This window comes from Halyomorpha halys, unplaced genomic scaffold (genome assembly GCF_000696795.3).
Source record: "Halyomorpha halys isolate HHAL.00 unplaced genomic scaffold, Hhal_1.1 Scaffold485.1, whole genome shotgun sequence".
Lineage (NCBI taxonomy): Eukaryota > Metazoa > Arthropoda > Insecta > Hemiptera > Pentatomidae > Halyomorpha > Halyomorpha halys.
In genome coordinates, this window is record NW_027114369.1 from 93,071 (window position 1) to 117,224 (window position 24,154).

A 24,154-nucleotide genomic window follows, 5' to 3' on the forward strand; every position below is an offset into this window, starting at 1 on the left:
TAAATTTCATTAAAGTAATAAAAAATTGGGGTGAGATAACTGCCTTTTTTTCTTCCCGGCTCTTGTACTATATTATCACCAGAAATGTGATGGAGGTTTTTGGATAAAGCATGCGAATCGCTTAATTAATTCATTACCTGATTGCGTTGATTATAAAATAAAATAGTCTTAATACAAACACTACAGTAGAACCGTTATGAAAGTCATAACTGAAAACGACGTTGTTCGGCCGTGTGTGAAATGTTACCAACCAGGATAGCTTAATTTGACATTGGGATTTTGTGAAACGTATACAAGTAATTTCCCGAGGAAATGGTGGAAGATAAATAGGGGACGACTCAGAAAATGCTAGATTAATGACCTGGGAATGGACCCATTGTAATTGGTTGTCACAGACTGGTGAAGTTAGAATCAGAGTAGAGGTGAATGGTTGGGATAGGTCATGGAAGATCAGAGCTCATAGTTAAGATTATAAATAATATATTTATTAGTGGTTTCACCCATTTAAAATTTATGCTATGCTTGTTTAATGCACTTGATGGATTAATAAAATTAAAATTATTTAAATAATTAGATTAAATACAATTAATATGATTAATTCAGATAATTAGATGCAATCAAACGAGAAAAAAAATTATGTTAGTTGGTATCTAAATACTTTTATTATTAATTAACTAACTGTATAGCATCTGAAATTTATTTGGAACTTATTACAAAAGACCTATTTATATGACTTTAATAAGGTCTATCTGGACTTACGGAGTCGAGCTTTGGGACTCAACTAACCCATCCAATTCCTCTAGTATCTAATCCTTACAATCCAAAATCCTTAGTGCTACTTATTCTGTCATAAGTCAAGTCATCCATCAGGACCTCAATGTTCCATATATTGCTGATTTGGCCAGAACCAGATTCCAATCCATCCCTGATAAACTCCCCAACCACCCAAACCCACTGGTTTCAAACCTGGCTTCTACTTCATAATCTGAAAATCCTCCTAGGTGTCTGAAAAGAAGAAATGTTATTGGAGTTCTATGAATGAATAGATTCTTCACATGTCTGTTACATGCCATTCTATAACTGACACCATATTTACTTTTTGTATATATTTTAATACAGTCGTAGATATCAATAAATAAATTAAATTAAAAACATTTAGAATTTAGTAATTTATTCCAGATAATTTATTGTATTTTTAATTCTTTACTTTATTTTTTTTTTATTATTTTGATGTTATTTAATTCATTCATCCGTCTGTTTATTTACAACGTGTATATGTTTCTACTTCTTCTCTTCATTATTATTATCCATTTTAGTTTTTACTTACATGTTACTATGTCACCTACAGCAAATTTACTTGTTGTATATATGTGTATACAGTTGTAAATATCAATAAATAAATTATTAAAAAAAAAAAAAAAAAAAAAGTTTAACTTGTAATATTATTATTTATTTTTCTCATTATCTAATATGTATATATGGCATGTTTCAGTACTTTGAGTCCAAACATTGCCCTAGAGTGTGGCGGATTGCATTATTTCAATAATATAGTAAGGGTGTGAATCTGGGGTGCGGCATTCTTTACGAAAAGGAAAAAATTATAATCTTTTCAAAATAAAGTCGTAAGAATTGCAATGAATGCTCCTTGGTTTGTCAGAAACAGCCAATTGCACCCGGAATTACAAATAGAGACAATAGAGGATTGCATCAAAAAAAGGTTCATAAAATTTCACTCCCAGTTACCTACAGTTAAAGGAGCAGTGACCTATAACTTGGGAAACCCAACCACAATCCGAAGACTGGAGCCCAGGCTGCAGAAGGACATCCTGTTATAAATTCTATATTTATCAGTTCCGTTTCACTTTCATTTTTTTTTCATTATTTATTTCGTTAAATCCAAGAATGTCATTGTTTTTGTTATTAACTTTCCTTTTACCTTTTATTAAGAATTATTAATTTAATCAAATTTATTTTATCTTAATTTTTTGTTTTTGTTTATAACATTGTATATAGTTAGGGGTGTCTTTTGTATGAGGTACATAATCAATTGTTAAATATATATATATATATATGTACCTCTTACAATAACCCTGCAAGGCCCACCAGGCCGATCTGGTATTAAATAAATAAATATATAGTAATAATATCTGCATCTATTTATAAATCTTCAAGAAATGAGACATGTTCACTTTTATAAATCATATTCAATGACCGAACTTATTTATAATTACGTGGGAATAGAAAAAAAAAATGCGTTAGGTCATCAAAAAAAGAAAAGTTTAAATTACTTCACATAAAGATAATATTTTATTTCTATATCGGTATTTAAGATTAAATTGAAAAAAATAATTATAACAATCTAAATGCAATAAAGCAATTAAATAAATAATAAAGACTGAAAGTCAGTCCTTTGCGAAAGAACTTTCCTTTGGCTTATAATAGATTATTTCAGAAGAAATCTTCCGCCATTTCCTCACGTAGGAAAGTGAATTTCTAAAACAATTTTAGTCGGCGGCATTTTGAAAAGCTCATTCTTCAACTTTCTTGTTCCGTATTTGCCGTTCGAAAATTACTGGTACGTTTTTTATTTGTTTAATTTTTGAATGCTTTGTAGTAACAACGTCAGAGTGAACTATTTCATTTCGTAACCCTAAATTCTCGAACGCCCTTTACTACTTTTGTGTTGTTTTTTTTTTTTAAGTTTAAGTGTTTTTTTAAGTATTTTATGTGAGATGGTAACTACAAATTTGCTCCTTCTAAATAAATAAGCAGGGAGACGAAAGAAAAATCCTGTGAAGAGAAGAAAACATCTAAAAAAAAAATTCTGTCGTAACAACGTATGACCAGAAATTCAATTCAGAAAATTTTTTTTAATAGCTATCGGGGAATATAATCCCTTCTGACATGTAACAAAATATTTATCAATTCTAGTCTTCCAAATCACGGAATACACCAGAAAAAAAAATTAGTTCAATGTGAATTTTGGTGAGAACGATAACATGTTTAAGAAATATATTTCTTACAGCATGTATTTTAAAATAAGTTCTGAAAGAAATAAGTTCCTGTGTGACGAAATTCATCAGTCAGTTTCTAACTATAGAGGGACAATGATGAATGGCAAAAATAGACTTAAAAAATCGCTTGCAGCCAATTTGATAGCAATAACCAAAGTTGGAAGGAACTAAAGTAGGTTGCCTTAAAATGTAAAAGATCTTAAGGGTGTCTGAAAGCAGCAGCGAAAAATAAATAAATAAAAAACAGAAAAAATTATAAAAAAATTTACTTTTCCTGTAGCTCTGGTTTGACACATTTTTAATATGCGTCTGTACTAATAATAAATTTAAATTTAGAATATAGGAATGCATTCAATATGATTTATTATAATTTTAATCGTTCACTTTAGTTTTTTTTTTATTTTGCTGTTATTTAATTCATTTATCTCCATATGTTTATTTACAATGTTTGTATATTTTTGTTATTATTATTATTATCCATTTTAGTTTTTACTGATAGTCCTATTCAATAACCAAACTTATTTATAATTACGTGGGGATAGAAATTGTGAAGAAAAAATTTAAATTACCTCACATCATATAAAGATAATATTTTATTTCTATATCGGTATTAAAGATTAATTTGAAAAGACTAATAATGAGATGTTACAAAATATTTGTCGATTTTAGTCTTATATAAATATATTATGGCAACATTAATTTTGGCGGAAACGATAACATGTTTAAGAAATACATTTCTTCTAGCATGTATTTTTAAATAATTTATGAAAACTGTACACCAACCAGCTTTTCTTTGATTGTGTTTTATTATATGCTAGTAGGACAGGGATTACCAAAGAAACAAATTAATCTAGTGAGGATGTATTTGAAACATTAAGTATTGTTTCGGACATTTTTTATTTCCATTAATTTAAAGTCTTTTCAGGTTTAAAGCAGGTTGATTCTCTCTTCAATTTTTTTTTTCAATTCCATTTAATTTAATACTGTTAAGAAAAAAGTATTTTTGTATATTTCCATTAAAGAGGTAATTCGTACCGAAAGAGGTTTGGCTGTAGTTCACACTTGTTTGGATATGAAAATGATTCCTTTTTTTTTTAATAAAGATTACTTTTATATAAATTAAATGTAGCAAATCTTGAGGATGCTGGCTGAAGTAGTGGGCCTTGGACCAAATCCGAATAAAATGAAATATATGTTTAGTACCGAAAACCGACGATGTTTTGGAAATACACATTTTATATAAGAGATACAAATCGAGGCTGATTAAATGGAAGTTTCATAAGAGAGATATATGTTTTAGCGTATGCACATTTATTTGATGCTGACAACTAATAAGTCCTGATTGTACGACAACAGAATGTCAGTTTACACGATCACAACAGCTTTCACTATAACCCTCACCGTGCAAGCCCCTCTTTACGATAAGTGAAGAACAGTTCCTTAAGGATTTTGAAAATGAATTGCTGGATACGATATTTCACTGGAAGTAGGACGAGTATAGTATAGTGCAGAATATAACGGTTATACAACGAGAAATTGGTTTATGTCTACTTGCTAATTTAAAAAAATGAATTGAGGCATGGTGACGAGTGAAACAGGCGTGTGAAGTTGCTGAGAATATTATCGAATCACTAAAAGATTAATCAGCACTGAACCAATAGTAAATCTCCAAAGTGTAGATGGGAGCATAGAGTTAGATAGATTTTCACCTTGGCGGAGTCAGAAGAGACATGGACACAGATCGTTATTCCATGTAGGGCTTCGATCTGTTTTCGTCTGTATTATAACTTACATAATTAAGTTAAAATATTTATTAGCATCTGAGAATAATATTATTAGTTTTATAATAATCTCAATTGTTCACTTTTTATCAATTATCAAGCACAGACAAAATAAAATTAGCATGTTTATTTTGCAAGTCATTTGAACTAGAAATGCTAATAGATTTCTAAAGAATATCTGTCGTCTAGTCAGAACAGCAATTTCCATATTAAGGAATTTGCAAATTGCATGCATATTGCAATAACCCGAATTCAGAAAGCGTGATAACCTCAAAATTTTAAGTTACTTTCTGGAGCGAATCAAAAATGACAGAAGATTGATTTTTAAAAATTGATTTTTCTGATTCAGTAGCTTGGCAAATATTTATATTACCCTTATAGTGTGACGGAATCCTCTTCTATACTGCTATATGCTAAGTAAAGAACACTTTCTCAAAATCCATAATCAATCAATCGTACATATTTCGAAAATATCTGTATTAGTTAACAGTTTTTTTACTGAGTCGTGTTTAAAGTTTAAAATATTTAACATACTTAATAAATTTTTTGATGTATCTAAATGCTGTTTTCAATAAAACAAATTCATCTTGTGTCAATGATGATGACTCTAAATCTAATAAATCATCGTTATAATTATGTTGATAAGTAAACCTACTTCACTAGCAAATAATCGGGAATGTGTTAGTGCAGAAGTAGTTAAATTATTATTTTTTTATTCATATGAAACATAAATACTATATATCATTTTAAATGACATGCTACAACTCATGAAGAGTATGGGGTTTAGTACTTTGTAAGGGAGTACTGTTACTAGACCAACGGTTGTGCAAGGGGGTGATTTGTTCTGAATCACGCTTGACCACTAGATTTTTACCCAATTTAGGAGGCTGGGCGGACCCCAGGAGGGCTCCAGAACCCACAGGAGTTGACGCACGGCTACAGTGTAACAGAAAACAATTTTCTTCATTCGATTCGAATTCGGGTCCTTGGAGTTAGTAGCTACAGGCCTTACCCCGCGGCTACCCGCACCGCCATATATCACTTTAACTAGAAAATATTCATTTGCCTTCTACCCCTCCTCAAAGTGCTTCGTAAAGGATGTCTACCTTATTCCATCAATAAATTTTTAAATTTTCAGGAACTAGACAAAAGAGGAGATCCTGAGAAATCAACAAATATTATGTAAACCAACGAATAAACATAACTATTAGAAACAATGTTATGGTACATTTACTTAGCTTCGATTTCAATATCATAAAAAAAAAAAAAAATTGTTTTTGCTTTGAATGTACTTATTTTGAATCGTAAGTATCCTGAAGATAGTACCGTATATTGAGATTACATTCTCTATTGGAGTCCTACCGAATGACCTGAAGCTAGTAAGGTTGTCACAAGATATAATCAAGGAGGTCAAAGACAAGATTTAAGGAACATTTTCAGCTCAAGTCAATTCAAAGCGATATGTGCTTCTAATGCTATCTGAGATATTTTCCATTTGGTTTTTGAAAAACTCAATTTCAAGAACTGACGTACTGATATCTATTATTGCACTCAAATTGCGCCTAGCTAAATCCACCATTAAGTATTTTTAAAGAATATCTTCCTAGGGGTAAGCTTCCATGATATTATCAAAAATAAATTCACAGGTATTGATTTTTTTGATATTTGGAAAACAAAAATGAGTCTTTATAAACTATATCTTAGAAACTATTAGAGGTACATATGTCTATTAACACTCAAACTTGTTAAATTAGTTTAAAATAGTTTCTAAGGATTATCTTCGTTCGTAGATGTTTCCATGATATTTTTCAAAATAATTTCACAAATACTAATTTTTCGTTATTTAAAAAAAAAAAAAGTTCGTGTTTGTACAAATGTATTTCAGTAACTTTATCAGGAAAATAAAATTAATTTAAATAAGGTTTATTAATTTTTATGGTGTGTTAGTGTTAATATATATTTAAAGATATTGTGCATTGAATGAAAATTGTGTTACTGGTCACAACTTTGTTATATACTCTTATTTCTTTAAATCTATAAAATATTATTTTTCAGCATGAAAGCTTGAGTAAATTGAAATCCAAAATCAAGATGGCCACCAACAACGCGTAAAAAAATCTAAGCGTGTTTTTACACGCTTATATTTTTGTAGATTTATCTACAATAGAATTAAGACAAATTCAAAACCTTCTTTATTGGTAATAATCCTACCTAAAATAATATTAACAAATGTGGTAGTGGCTAACACGTAAAATTTAGGGCGAATTTATTGAGTATTCATTTTAGAACCTACATAAAGCATTTAAGATCATTTTCAGCATTTTGCTAATTATTTACTAGCACTGTCTCATTTGGATCTTATTTGCCTAGCCTGCTTAGGATTGCTCTCTTTTTATTGTGGCCATAGGTAGAATTATAGCTAATACTTTTTACAATCTAATACATTTAAATCGAGGACGTTGTGGCTGATCAGGCTGGGGTGAGTTCTGTGTGTCAGAGCGTTGTCGGTTCGGATCACACCTGGATGAGTCAATATTTATTTGATTACCCGTAGGTCTCAGAAGAAAACTTGAGCAAAAAACCAAACAAATATCTTACCTAAAATTAATTATCACGGCAATGTAAGATGGAATATAAGTAACTTTGAATTATCTATCGTGGTTAATAAACAGTTCAGTATTATTTCAAATAATAAACTTGAGTACGTTAATGCGTGTTATTTTGCACCAGATTTTGGACTTTTTTTATTATTTTAATTTTCGATCCTCTAAGGAAGTCAGAAATTTATACTTCAGCTCCTTGAAGTATATATGAAAGAAAAAGCAACTAATTACTTGACAGTCCTTTCCTACTTCGCCGAAGTGTCTGTCTCCGGATTCGATATGTATGAGTTGAAGCAACGAAGATTCTTTAGAATTGGAGAAAGTCTGCGGTCATTATCGAGTTGTTCAACAGGTCCCCTTTCATGGAGACGCTAGCAGCTGGCAGTGGCGTTGCGACGGAACTTGATAATCCGTGATCAGCGTCACAACGGTTAGTAAAATCAAATGATGATCAGATTGTATATATAAATATAAACATCTTACCGTCGTATAAGTATTTTCTTATAGTGACACGAGAAAGTCTCCATGTTTTATTGCTACCTATACGACTTTTCACCATTGCACAATCTGCCGGTTGGAACATTTACACAAACGGGACTCGCTGAAGAAAGTGGTTCAAGCTGAGAGCTAATATATTTCCATAAATAGATCAGTTTATTTCCAGAGAATATTGACCTATTTAAGATTGATCAAACAATATCGATTAAAGAAAGTTAAAAGACTAAATTTTCCGAGGTTGGATTCACCAGCCATAAACGTTAATTATGATACCGTGAGCTTAAACTGAAATTATCATTTTTCTTTTAAGTAAAACTTCTTTACCGACGCTGTACAACTCAAGAAAAAAAAATACTATAAGGGAGTAACTTGATTTCGTGACGCGATGAGTTTTATTTATTTATTGATATTTACAACTGTATAGAAAATACAACAAGCAAATTTGATCATAATGAATTAATGATAATGATATTATATAGCATGTAGAGAAACTATCCAGTAGCAGAACTCTGAAAACATTTTACAATATAAGGTCACGAGGCCATCTTCTTTTCAGGCGCCTCGGAGGATTGCCAGGAATGGAAGCCTGACGCGATGATGAAACGGAAGTTGTAGGGGGCGCTGGTTAATTCTATCAGGTAATTTTTAACATTGTAATTAATTAGTAGGAGTTTAGATGAGCTTTACAATCCTAACAGCGCCTGTCCGATTGAGTGAGCTTCTATCTCCTAATATGAGAGTATAAGCTCTTATTATTAATTTTTTTTAAAATAATTTATTTATTGTTATTTACAACTGTATGATTACGATATTATGTAATAAATGTATACAATCTGTGTAAACCTGGACAGTGTACCTCTAAATCCCCCGGTTCGATGTTTGGTCTATTTCTTTTAAATATTATCTTTTCAAAATAGCAATAAATAAAAAAAATGATGTTTTGAGTGTTATGTGGCATACGAGGCCTGAGTGCGTGTCGTAAGAAAGCTAACGGTTTAGGTCATGTGAAATCGTAGTTGGGAATCTTTTAAAGGAAATCGATATTCATTGATAAAGGTCATTGTCACATATGGAGGAAAACGGTGAAACTATACAACGATTCGATTAACGACGTAATAAGCATGGAAGTTTATTGGACTGATGAAGCAGTTCTTGATCGACTCACTTCCGGCCGAATAAAATGTTATTCCGTAATAATTGGACCGCCACTCATCCATTGAGTGATTCTTTGAGTTCTCCTAATGATCATCGTAAGTGAAAATCGGACGTTGCTAATTAGGTGAAAGACCAGGGTATTTAAGGGTTTTCTCTTTAAGTGATGGTTCGTGTAATTTTCGGGTTGATGCTACGATGGTTAAGTCGGTTATCAATCAATATATAAATTGCGGCTCGATTAAGTTTTATTTATGAGGATTAATTTAAATAAAAATAAAGTTAAAATATGCAGGAAATTAGACAGGAAGGGAAGTAATAAATTTTTTACTCTACATTTCCACATTTAATTTATTTTAGGCACACAAGACAGGAAACTGCACGTCGACTATTACAGCACTTACTAGACAAACGGTCTAAACTTCCAACTCATTACAAAAGACTGATCTACATGAATGTAATAAGGCCAATCTGGACATATAGAGTTGAGCTTTGGAGATCCACTAAACCTTCGAATTCCTCTCGTATCCTGTCCTTACAATCCAAAACCCTCAATGCTCTTTACTAGTTTCTAACCTTGCATCCTCTTCCATTCCTGATAATCCTCCAAGGTGCCTGAAAAGAAGATGGCCACGAGACCTGCTAATGTAAAATGTCGTGCTACCAATGGGTAACTTCTCTACACACCTGTAACACTCCATTTTAACTAATATCAAATTTAATGAATGTATTATATAATATACAGTTGTAAATTTCAGTAAAGATATTTAAAAAAAGAATTATTTTAGGAATCCTCCAGTGTTTTTAAAAATTCATAATTAATCCTGAAATAGGCATTTTAAGGATTTTTTAAAAAAAATGTGTTGTATAGAATTAATGATAGAAAACTACTAGCAAATTACATGTGTAGGTAGCCCTGTTTTATTTATATATATGCATGTATATATGAATATATTCATTGTTTTTGAAGAATAATTTATAGTAATTGGTTCGAATTGATATTTAGTGAATAAATCATTTCAACAGTGTCTCAATTAGTTTAAATGTTCTGCTAACATAAAGTAGTAAGTAATAATGATGAAAACAAATTCTATGTTCGTTATAAAAAAAAAACTTTTAGAGCGATTACCGGCCATAATTACTTGAGTCCTCATCTTACTTAGCGAGACATTATCCTCACTGCACATTGTGCTTCAGATAGGACATGACCTCTAGTCATTTACCACAAAACATCATACACATGTCTCGCCTCTAAGAAATAAGATAACGTTTTAATGACGACGATATCTATTGGTCTAAATTCACGATACTTTGTTGGGCTGCCAGAAGTCTAGTTAAGCGGGATATAAATAATGATACAGCACATGGAATAATACTAGATAATACTATGTATGCTAAATAATGTAATCTATAGCGTATTTCATGTGACCAAGAAAAAAAAAAATAGTGTGCTTCACACATCACACATCTTTCACTTATAAAAACTAGTATTTTTCACGAGGTGCAAATAAAGAATACCAATTTTTTTTTATCGAAAAATTGTTGTCCCATTCCTGGCTAATGGGGCCTCAAAGTTTCCGTCGAAAACTTGAATTAGAAATTTTTCACAATGGAAATACCTTCCAAATACTATATAATCTATATATCGGTAAGTGAAAGTAAAAATTATACAAAGAACCCTCAAATTTGTTGAATGAAAATACTCATGACAGCAGTATAGAGCTACTCTAAAAATTGAAATTAAATTGACATACTTTTACTATGGCCCAAACAATTCGAATTCCATAGGGAGAGGTTGAGTAGATAATATGTAAGGACTGAAAAGGATTCATGCAGGAACTGATGAGCGTCGTTGCATGAAGATGACAAAGCATCGCAGACAGGGAGTGACTTGCATATCAGGTCACTGCTCAATAGGACGATAGCAATGCCATAAATGAAATCTAGTTGGAAAGTTCAACTGGCAAATACGTTTTAGGAGATGAAAGAAAAAAGAGTTTTCTGCAATATCTCTTTTTTTTTTTGCGATGTTTCATAAACAAAAATTACGATCCTAGTTATCATCTTTGATTTCATTTTCTATAGAGAGATAATGAGGGAGTATTGTTAGGATTGGAACCTCATTTAAAAGAGAGTTTTCTTGGTATACTCAATCTCCTCAGAAGCTTACAAGCAGGCCCTGATTTGCAACGAGAGCAACGAGGGATTTGAGGGCGGAAGTATTTGAGGTGGAAAAATATATAATACAAAAATTCCCAGTAAGCCTAAAAATATTAGAGCTAAAACCAAATAATTTTTAAATAGATTTAGAACTTGTTTCACAATATACTGTAATTATTACGTTCATTTTACTAACGTTCATCCTAACAGCCGTTTTATGAGTATCCCAGTAAAGTACAAAAGCTGGAAAGAAAAAAGGTAGTTATTTTACCCCAATTTCTGATTACTTTAATGAAAACTATGTATAATTACAAGTCAAAATTGGTGAGTCTGTCAAGTATAGGCAGGGGGAATAAAAAATGGTGGCTGTTTCAATAGGTTAAAAAAAATAAATAATTTTTCATTCGGAGTTCCATATCTTTAAAATTACTGAGAACACTAGAAAACCTAAGAGAACATAATTAAAAGTAGAGTAAATATGCTGAAATATTAACTCTCTATTAACGTTCAATAGTTCTCGAGATATAGCTTTTTAAAATGAAAGATTGGTAATTAGTGAATTTATTTTGAGAAATCAATATCTCAGGAACAATGTGACGTACAGATATGTATTAGCAATCAAATTAGAGCTAGTTTAAAGTAATATAAAGTAAACTCTCGACCTATAATACTCTATGGCCTGTATCTTCGTAGGAATAATAATAAAAAAAATATTTTTTTAAACGTATTGAAACGTAACTGTTATAATAAAATTTAAATTTTGTTCGATTGGAAAAAAACGATTTTCATTGCTTTGAATTAAATGGTTTTTATTTTAATTATACATATGTTCAATTTTAATATATCGAATTTATTATTCATAATTAATAACAAAAGTTATCCAATACGTTTCAACACTTCTTTATGCCCAATGTTTCGGCCAATCCGGCCACCTTCAAGGACAATCCTAATTTTCGTTTCACAGGCTCAACATTCATTTCTAAAAAATGCACATTAAAATTTTAATTAATTTTAAAATTGTTGTGATGAGTAATGATAGTATAGTATAGTTTTTGTGAAGAATTGTTTTTATTATTAAATGTAAGTAACAAATACAGGTTTATGTTTTCGATGTGTTTATTTAATTTGGGTATAATAGCCTGACATTTTTTTTTATAAATTGAACTAAAATTAGGTTTGTCCTTGATGATCAGATTGACCGAAACGTTAGACATAAAGAAGTGTTGAGACTTATTGGATAACTTTTGTAATTAATAATAATAAAAAAAAAAACAGTCTCGAACAAAATAATAAAATAAATATTTATTATTCATGGCATACGAAATCTGTTGTTCTAGGCTAATTAAAAAATGTGAAGGTGTTGCGATTTTTTTATGGGTAGAGCACTCGAGGTAGTTCTTCTAGTGCACTAACAGTTTAACCAACCAGAGTTAAAAATTTCGAAGAAGAGGATAACTGTTAGTACTAAGTGTCAAACTGCTACCAATCGTTAATTAAATTTTAAAAAAAAGTTGCGCACGTGGATTTTAAAGTGACAATAATTAATAAACTTGAATCCAAAATTTTATTGCTTGATTCTGATCCCTTTGATGTGCGTACTTACATATTGTCAGTGAAAAGGGCGAATTCACACAAATTTAGTATTTTCTTTTGGTTTTTTTTACTAATATTTTTATAGTATTATTATATACAATATTTATAATATTATATTTTCTATAATATTTTTTACTACTAGTCATTGATCTGGATTAATCTGACATGATGAAATGCCATCAACAATGATTTAGGTACTCAAAATGATACTGCAGGATTTTCTTCCAAAAACCGTTTTCCAAACTACATTAAGTACGAACAATGTTCTTCTGGAAATTGTTTAGTTCTACCTTTTCATATAACACCGAAGGCATAGTTTCATAGTAATCTAGTGACCGACTAAACTGTCAGCCGAAATAAAAAGTATATGTTCTATGCAGCCATAAAAAACCATGGTGCAGTAATTAAAGGCAAAGCTATTTGGATTAGACAAAGCCTAGACAAATTTCTAGTACAAGCACTATAACTTCTTTTTAACAGTTTATATGGTCCAGTTAATTTAATATTATTTTTTCATGTACTAGTTTTAAGGGCATATCAATTGCGTGTGGTTGTTCTTAGATTAAGTTTCGCTTCAGCCATTTGACCCAGAATCTTATGCGTGACGATAAAGACCGAAAGCGACTGGGCAAAGATTCACCAACGCGTACGTCCTATAGGAAGGTACAAGTAACAACTTACTTTTATAAAAGTTTTTTTAAATTTAAAAAAAAATTATTTATTGGTATTTAAAACTGTTTTAAATATTTACACAATAAGTAAATTAGATGTTAGTTACACAATTGCATGATACAGACAAATAGAGAATCTAATCATTGATAGAACTCTTTTAAAATATTTAGAACAGAAGATCTGGAGGCCATCTTCTTTTTAGACGCCTAGAAAAATTGTTAGGTAATGAAGAAACCAGGCAATAAGTGGATTTGGGTGGTTGGGGAGTATATCATGGAAGGGTTGGTATCTGGTTCTGACCAAATTGACAACATATGGAACATTGAGTGCCTGATGGATAATTTGATTTGTGACAAAGTAAGGAGTATTAAAAATTTGGACTGTAGGATTGGATACGAGAGGAATTCGATGTCCATATAGGTCTTATTATAGTCATATAAATGAGTCTTTTGTAACTAGTTGGAAATTTAAACAGTTTTTCTAGAAAGTGTTGTAATAGTAGGAATTGACGAGCAGTTGCCAGTCATTCCAGTCTTGTTTGAGGATCCCAAGTTGGTCGTTTGTCCAGATGTAGTCCTAGATAACGGATCTGTTCAACAGGAATTAGTGGGATATAATCAAAGGATACTGTGGGGCAGGAAGTCAAGTGTTTACGGCAAAGAGTAAACGTGATTTGGTAGGATTAAGGAAAGTTTGATGCCATTCTTCAATATCAACATTAATTATTAAACATACTCCTGGACATTTGTTAATTTAAAAAAGTTTTCTTTAAATTCATTTTAGCATGCGACTAATTTGCCTATTTTTCCTCATATACCTTCTATTATGGGTGAGTTTAATAACAAACTGAAAATCTGATAACTAATTAATTCAGCGGTATTAATATAAAGCTGAAAAATATTAAAATCGATAAATTAACTCAACAAAATACTTTAGGTTTGAGTTTTTGTAGTTTTGTAAATACATTAGTTTTATTTTTTTATATGAATAAAACTTTAACATTAAGTCATTAAAGACTTTGTACAGAGGACATTGCTACTTCTTGTGGTCCAAACCTTCATTAAATATCAGTGGATACTATTAGTTATTAAAATTATTATTATTTATTGACAAAATTTAAGGAAATAATTTGAGATTATGGAATTAATTTTCAAATCCTCCGAAAATAACTTGACTAAACATTATTGCATCGTGATTATTAAAATTTACTATTTTTCGAAAGAAAAACGAACCACTAAAGATAAAGGAAAAAATACATAGACAGCTAGGAATCTCCAACATTTTTGAAATAGTTTTGTTTTAATTTGTTCTTTTAAGAATTTCAGAGCTTATAGTGGCTCTATTTATTTGTATTTTTCTTTTCTGATAGAAAGATGTGAATTTTTTTTGTTATAAATAAACAATCTCCAGTTAAATAAATGGTTTAAAAATGATCATTAAGACTTTTAACCATCAAATTAACGTTTTGAATGATAGATAGATTTATTTATTGATAGATATTACAATCTGCCACACAGTTGTGGGCAATAGGTAATAGTGATGAGTGATCTCATACATACTAAAATAAAAAAAAAAAAAATAATAAAAAAAAAACTCTCCTAAAATATAATATATACAAACAAAAGAATAAACAAGATGAACATAATCAAACTATCAGTATGAAAAATAAATAAATAAAATAACACAATGATAAAATAATATATCCAATATTTACACAATCGACCTGAGGATCCCGGAGCCCACTCTATCCCCCACGTGAGAGGGGTAGAGCAGAGCTCAAGAGATCCCAGTGCATCCCTCTCGCCGCATCACTGGTGATGAGCCATAAATAATAAATAACAATATTTCACATTAGCACATTGGGGCAATGGACGATCTATAAATTGAATAAAAGTTATTTAGAAAATTATTTGCATAACATTTTTATACAAAGTTAGCTGCGTTATATATATATATATTATTAATCTATAATTTACCTTTATTAAATCCTTAGCTGAAAACTCTTTATTTCAAAATCGAAAAACAAAGTAGATTAAAGGGTAGATAAAATGTAACTAAGTATAAACTCTATTCTATTTTGTTTCTTTTTTTTCTAATCATTTATCTAGCTCTATTGAGTTTCAATCTCTATTGTTTTTCTACCATACTCTTTAACAATGGATTTTTTCTGTTCTTTTTTTTTTTTAACATAAAACTTGACATTATCAGTTCAAACGTACTTCCCAATAATTTTTTTTATATATATTATTACTTTATATCATATAATTTTTATATCACCTCTCATAAACTAAAAATGTTTGTCTTTGAAATTCATTGATAATCAGAGTTCGAAATTGGCATAAGGCATTTTTATATCTGACAGGCATTGGTAATACTACCAATGAGTGACTTTTCATTTAAAATATATATATATTTTTTTTAAGCATGATTAATCTATAAATTGATTGCATAAATTTAAAATGAACTTATAACAGAGAGAAGTAAGAATATTTGAATAACCTAATTTCGGTAATATTTTCATCCAATTTTATCTTTAATTGAAGATTGGAAATTAAAAAAATCTAGTTTCGACCAAAGGTGATCAACCACTGGGTCAGAAAAGAGTCAAAACACCACCTCTCGCAAAATCTATGAAATAACATTGTTGAAATAGCGATGTCATTTGTCCAGAAATATCTAAGCAATAAATAAACTTATAACCTATGCCTAAAACTGGCCATTCTTTTCTTTTCTTTTTTTTTTTTTTTATATTACAAGCCCATTAAGATTTTTTTTGTTATATATAATACAAAAAGTACTATAAATTCAAAATATAACTATATACAGATCGTTTATCGAATCTATAGGAAATATTTTTCACCTATTTCAGTTTTAAAATAGAGTCATAATTAATAGAGGAAATAAATTAAATATCTTATAAATAATTAGAAAGTAAGTGTGAAATAGTCGATCGTATTAATCTTGGAGATGGCCAAGGTAGTATATAGACGATAAAATACTTTTCTAGATTTGTAATAATTCATAATATTATAGATTTATATATAAGATATTCTTATGGTGATATAGATGCTAATAAAAATGTTATTATAAATAGTCCAGCACCTCTCCATGGATGCGGGTATTGTCAGTCCATCTTCTGCACAGTAGCGTAACTAAGTTGAAGTAAGCCGCGTGGCGAACATCCAACAAGGAGGCCATACTTATCCAGTTTCAAAAAAAGTAGTACCTCCTTATACAGCTCCGAAGATTTCGTGTTTCATTTCCCCGAAGTACCAAAAACTTCCACTATCCTCCCTCCATTCTTCCCCACTTTTGCTATGGACACCTATTTCATGGAGAACTATCCGGTGAACAAGAGATGATATTGAATCAATAAACTGCTGCATAAGATTAATCTTCAAGACCTTATATCACAGCTATTCCGAGCTAAGTTGTTTCGATCCGAAGACAATCAGAGTCCATTAACGCATTCATATTTTAATCCTTTAAAACCAAAAAAAAACGTTCTCATATTTTGACCTCCTCATTTCACGTATATTAATGCACCTTTTAAATAAAAGATCTCTAGATTATACATCCCTTCTCATATAATTACTTCCGTTAAAAAAAAAATTATCGTTCGAGCTTCCTCATTTTGGAATTTCTTACTTTTACTTTCGGAAAGCTTTTTATTAAAGATCATTTAAAAATAAACTATATATTGATCTCTTTGATTATCAATCTTCGTATAGTTGTAAATAATAAATATCGATACCTGCTTGCATCAATATGTATCTATTGTTCTTATTTTATTTATGTAATTATTATTGTTTTATTTAATTTTGTTTAAAATCCCAAGATGCAGCCAAAGAAATGCTGCTTCAATTGCCCAGATTTTTTTTTTTTTTTTTTTTTTAAATAACAATAATAACGATATCCTGAACACGAGTCCGTCAATTTACTAAAAAATTGGATACTTAAGAAAGGTCCCACTTCCTATTGTTTCATTCAACTTAAACGAATTATTTTATATTTTATGTTAATATATAGAATAATTATATAGTGAAAACGTGATCGGTTTTTGATTTCTTATCCTTAAAACTAATTTATAAAAAACAAAGAACTGCGATAACCAATACATGATAGGATTAAATATAATCAAAAAATTTTGGGTTAAAAATAATTCATTGCAGCATACAAAACATAGTCGACAAGGAAATTATTTCAACGATTTGTCATGAGGCTATTAGTGTTATCTTATTGTGCAATGCTGCCCTATAAGTTTTATTTTATTTTATTTTTCTGACTCCTTTCCTGGTCATTTCTGGCATATGACAGGAGGGGGGGGGGGATCTACAGAGTACCACCGTATTCTAACCACGGTGGAAACCAAGTTAACACTTTGTGGGATCGCCGCATGAATAAAAGTCGATCCCCACCAGACTGCTGCACTTGTCACCAGCCTGTATAAGTTGTCACTTAAACGGCCCTACACTAATAAATTAAAAGATTCTAATTTTCTTCTCAATCATTTTTGTTGCGTTTCGGAATTTGTCTAAAAAAAAAAAATACGAATTGTTACATTAGTATTCCTTGAATCCGAAGTTTACAATAAAAGTATATTTTCAGACCAATTCTGAACCTCTTCTATTATGTATTCAGAAAGTTGAAATCAAGGCATTTTAATATATACTGCCAGAATATGTTAAAATGCTCTAATTTGAATTCTTTTTTTAAATAATAGTAATATATTGAAGTAACAAAAAATCTTATTTTTTTTACGGTTTTAATTAGTAGACATTTTTTTAAAAGTTTCGTTTTCAGAACATTTGTTTTCACTGCTTGTTAGTTTTTTAGACTATCCTATAACTGGTTTAAAAAGATTTAAATGAAAATAACAGAGACTCTCTGGAAAATACAATACAACTAATATACAGAATTACTTTGGAAATCTTCTTATTATGAAAATAACGAACTATCTAACGCTTAATAATTAGTTAATTCATCTAATAATTGGTAACTAACATATAACACCTTCCTAAAATCCATCCAATTTTCTCTCTACTCTCTAAATCGAGCCACAAAACCCATATATCTTTGGTCCTTGCCTGTTGGTTCAGCTTCGAGGAACTTGCTTGATTCTCATGGTGTAACATATATTTTTGGCACCCAGAAAAAATTCTAAATATGCCGTCTTTCTTCCACACATAAAAAAATATATATGGACAAATACTTTTGAATGTTTTACACCCAATTTCGTTTTATAAACTAAGCGTTACAACTTATTCTTTAAAATGTATCATACATTTTAATAGAAAAGATTCAAAATAGAGCCACATATTAGATAACTCGATTTGATTATATTTAGATTTACGTTAGTACATACGGTAAGAATTTTGATTTTTTTCTGTTAAATTAATAAGATTTAAGCTCAGTAATTATTAAATAGTCGTTTAATAAGCAAATTATTGACAATGAATTGATGTCATTAATAATTGAAAGTCCCACTTTGTAGTGCTACATAACTACCGTACATAACTTTATATAGTTCGATAGTTATTCCCTCTATCCTTAAACAAGTAGGTGAATGCGTTAAGTTACAAACATAAGAATTCCAGAAAAAAAAAATAATTTGACGCTTTTTCATTTCTGTTTTATTCTTGAAAACTCAAATTTGAACTTCTGAAAACTACTGAAGTTTAAAATTAAAAAAAATTAAACAACTTGCATTGTCTACAAATAGGAATATATATCCCTTTATTCTCTAAAATTTCACACAGGACCTTCATACACTCAGGTCTACTGTTATTTATATGTTAATTTCGATTAATTACTAATAATTATCAATTTATTCAATACCTTAATTAGTAATGACCGTATTAATTGAAAACCAACAATAAAATTTCAAATGAGCAATTGTCAGAAGTATTGTCGAATAAACGTCAAATCAGCAATCATATGACCGATTTAAAATATTCAGAAATAACATTTATACTATACATATACTATTATATTATGCGCCTTTATCTTTGTCACAATGTGTCTGGCATCTCCTTACTTTACGAAAACAAAGTTCACTGTTTGGCAAAGAAAAATGCACGTGTTGTTAAAAGTATAAATAGACTTTACAGAGAGCAGAAGTTGTGTTTACTTTGGATATTTTGGGAAGTTGGGTCTCCAGGGATTTTGCCACCCCTAGTCAGTCCCCTTGCCCGGAAATTCGAAAAAAAACACACATCAATTCCTTCTTCTCTGTGAACTCAATTAAAGGTCTTACCTACACTTTCGTTCTGTCATCTGAGTTCGGACCTTCTGGAATGACTGTCGAGAAGAATAGGAGGGATGGGAATAGAAGACAAAACTATTCCAGCAACTATGGTCGTGTAACCTTACGTTTGATTTCGTGCCTGGATTTGCTTGTTAGATGGTAAACTATGTATTAACATACAAGCGCGACTAACTGTCACTATCACCTTCACCGTGCAAACATAAAAGAACTTTACTTCTATATTAATTTTGCAGTTTAATTATTCTTTTATTTTTATTCCTGGAATTTCCCTGATAAATACTTTTTCAAAAATCAAATTTCTGGCCAAAGAGTAAGTTTTAAAAATTAAATAATTGAAGATCAGCATAAAGTCACGGTTTTAACGCTGCTTGGTGTATGTAACATTTCCAAGATCATCCGAGCTAGATATCATCTTCTGTGATCCCAATTACGGTCGAGTTACACTAGAAAAGGCAGTTTCGTGTTTAAGGAACCACGCTCTTGCTAACAATTTAGAAACTGGACTATTGAGAAAGTGGTCATTGTTCACGGAAGAGGAGTAACGCTGCCCATCGCCTTACTCCAAACTTCATTCAACTTATTCTCTATTGTTTACACAAGCTGTAGGAGAATCACTGCCATGACAGTGTAATACAAAAATTAGCTGTGAGAAAGGACACATATAATCTCTGAAAGTTTATTATAATGGTTGTTAAATGAAAAAAATCGTTATATCGGTTTAGCTATCAAACAATATTCACTCTAAAATTAAGATTAAACCTGTTTAATACTAACATTAAACTAACAGAACTTTTTAGCTATTCGAATATTAAGTATTTATAAAAATATAATCGTCTGGTTTTGCTGGAGATTTTAACTGTCATTATTTCTTATATGAGCCTAACTTGGACCATTATAAATAAAAACAGTCAATATTTATAATTTTATTTAGCTGAAGAAATTTAAATTCAATTATTAAATATATCTAGTTGTATAAAGAAGTAAACTCGCATCCCGCCAAGTCCATTATTTTGAAAAAATAAATTCAACCATAAAAAAATGTCATAAAAGAAAAGAATTATTAGTTGAATGTATCCCAAACTGTTCGTTTATCTATTTTTTATACATCGTTTATTAGTTTCATCCGAGTGGTGTATAACCTATTCACCTCGTTTCATTAGTTTATTTAATTTATTATTATTTTTTTAAAAATTCTTCTTCTTCTAGACCTAAAGTTAATTTTTACGCATCTGTTAGTTCCAAAATATACTTTGACGAGTATGACCCCATTCTAAACGATAAAGTGCATCAACGAATTATTTGTTGTTTACGAAGTTTCATAGTATCGTTGCTTTGCTTGAATAGTGACACGTATATAAATAAAAGTTTTGATTTTTTTCTAAATTGTACGAATTCCAAAGATAGTACCGTAGACAGAGTTTACTTTCTTTACTGAGGTCGTCCTCCAGACTTTCCTAAGACTGTTAGAGATGTTACAAATTAACTTCAGTCAATGGTACAATCTATAGAATACCTCAAACACAAAATAAAAATAAAACTTTATCTTATTAGATGTGTTCAAGTAAGCCAGTATGTTGATTATAACATATATTCCTAATCTAGTTTTTAGTTGCGTTAAGATTTTTAGAAGTTGGTGTTGCAATACAAGTTTTTCTTATAAAAATGTAATACTTCACACTTTTTCTCAACGAAACGGTTGAGATAAGTTCAATAATTTCGAATAATAAAAAAAAAAAACAGAATATTTTCGGTTACGATAATAGAAACATGAATGATTAAATAAACAGACCTGATCTTCTGAGGAGATAAACAGGAAATGACCAAAATGAGGTGGTAAAGGATGGGTACATCTTATTTGGTAGTGAACTTTTTTAATTTACAGAAAACTGAAATTAGACACTTAATTTTTTCAATAACTTCAAAATGAAAGTGCTTCAAAAATCAATCTTGGCACGAGGAGTCACGTTTACATCAATAATACCTAATTAGTAGGAACCGGACTTTTCCCTCAGTTTTGTGAATATGACTTTTCCATAGTCGATATTAAATCTATCGTACCTATCATTTTTTTCAAATCGTTACCGGAAACTTGGGAATTCAATTGCAATTATAAGATGACTACCGACAATAAGAAAAAGTTCTCAATTAAAATATTTGAAGCTATCAATCTTCTTTAAAAACTATTATTGTTAAAGTCTATTTTAAGTAGTTTAAAACATACATTATGTTTATGAAAAAGGATTGATGATTGATATTTATTTTTATTTAATTCAATGAATCTAATATTTATAACTATCGATATTTTCATAAATACAACGACCTTATTTATATGCAACATTTGCGTGAACGGGAAAGAAGGTACTGACAATGGTGATACAGAAAAGGGTGTTTCTTTCATCGAAATTTTCACAAATATAATTCGTGCTATTCTCGAAATTTACCAGAAATATACCGATTATAATGGTCGATTTGGAACGTTATTAGGACATCCCCTATTGTAAATATGCTTTTTCATGGAAATACCATATTTTAGTACCCACAGAGAAACTATTTAATAATAACTAATTACAATGACCACTAAGTTTATAAGTATGATTTCAAAAAAGTTAACTATTCTGTATAACAATAACATGAACGATAGAGTCCGAACAATAGTAATACACGCTATAATTATTCTAAGCACTATAATGAGAAAATAAAAATATTTATAGGTGCAAAGTTTTTAATTTTTTTTTTTTTACGAATGTTTGCACATATATTCTTCAACACAGAGAAGGACAAGACAATGTAATTCAATATTAAAAAAAATATATATATATAATTAACGTAAAAGATATCGAAATTAAAAATCCAAGGTATTGTAAAGAAATTTAGCATGCGTCGAAAAGTCAATACTTAATATCTTTTCGACGCCTTTTTTTTCAAATTTAAAAATCGAAATCTTTCGAATTTAAATTTCCTTGAAATAAAAGTATATTTTACATCCTGGTATATATTGGAATTAAAAGGATGTTCTCACTTTATTTTCTTGTTTTCGAATTTGTTTCCATTATAATTCGTAATTAATTTATAATTAAAGAAATGTTAAATATAAATTAAAAAAGTAAAATAATAACTATAAATAAAGTTATGTTAGCCGAGTCCATCAGTGAAATTATAAATTTAAAATGTTTAAGAACAAAAAATAGCCTGAAACAAATGAAATTTTTTTTTTTAAAAAAAAGGCATCCTAAGAAATCTTTAAATTATTTTTTAACTTTTTAAAAAATTAACAGTCATACTGAAAATTTCAGATCGAAAAGGACAGTTTTTATCGCTCTAAAAATTTTTGTCACCTTATATGAACCATCCACTAGAACTCTTCTAAGAAGTTAAATATTAAAGAAATGATATTTAATAAAATAAATTTAAAAAAAAAATGTAAACATAAACAAAGTCAATTACATCTATCGCAAGTATTGATGGTTAATTATGGTATTTGGAGTCCTAATACATTCGCAATCATAAAATAATATAATAGAATAAAAAAATATTTTATGAAAATAAGCGCTGAATATAAAGTTTTATATTTTAATATAATCACATCAACTTTTTCTTTAATTTCTAAATTTTAATTCGAAAAGTACCCACAATAGTTTAAAAAAAAAGGATTTCGAATTTTAGATCAATTTTTGATAACATTGAAAAATAAAGTGCCCGCAACAATAATAGAAGTTAGTATGTATATAGTATATAGTACCTATACAATACACTTAACAACTGGTACTTAGGGGTTGAGACAGAACGTACCTGCTGACAAGCACTCCTTGGAAGCACCGGTGAAGACTGGAGGTAGCTGGAAGTGATGGATGCGAAAGTAGGCTATCCCCCACTGCTTCTTCGGAGTCTTGGTCGTGGTCCCTAGAGCACGTCCCATCGCCGCTCCCAACAGGTGGAAGTGGAAGCTTTGCTAGTCCCAGGATACAATTTACTCATTTATTAATTATAGAGATTCATGATGTCTTTTCTAAAAATTCCAATGAATAAAATCCAAAATGATGGGAAGATAGTTGACCTTGGATAATACAAATGAGGAGTAGATGGTTGGGGGTGCGGTCAGGGAATAACACAAAAAAGTTAAAAAAATTATTTATTAGTCCAAACGTTTCGGCCAGAATTTCTAGCCTTCATCAGGGCTAAGAACAAAAAACAAGATAACAAGCAATGAATAAAAGGACATACAGAATGATTAAAGTAAATAATTGAACAGAATAAAAATAGATAAAAAACAAAGAGAAAGAAAATATTTCCTCTTATATTTTCTAAAATACTTTTTCTCTGTTTCTTCCATAACTTTAATTTTTAAATTATTATTATTAAATTAAAATATTCATATTTCGTTCTTTCTTTGCATTATATAACTTTATATTTTTA

The 24,154-nt window shown here is 29.8% G+C and overlaps 1 protein-coding gene across 2 annotated transcripts in view; it reads right to left on the reverse strand.

The window, feature by feature from the left end:
* The window catches only part of LOC106683465 (mucin-2), an 88,526-nt gene extending 64,950 nt beyond the window's left edge, over nucleotides 1–23,576 (reverse strand). The window contains exon 1 of one of the 2 annotated variants that reach the window (XM_014424961.3): nucleotides 23,531–23,576. The gene's annotated coding sequence lies outside the window, so the exon portion shown is untranslated. Of the gene's footprint in view, nucleotides 1–23,480; nucleotides 23,500–23,530 lie in introns of those variants that run through there. The other variant, XM_014424963.1, reaches the window with a different exon arrangement.
* Between the last annotated feature and the right edge of the window lie 578 nt (nucleotides 23,577–24,154).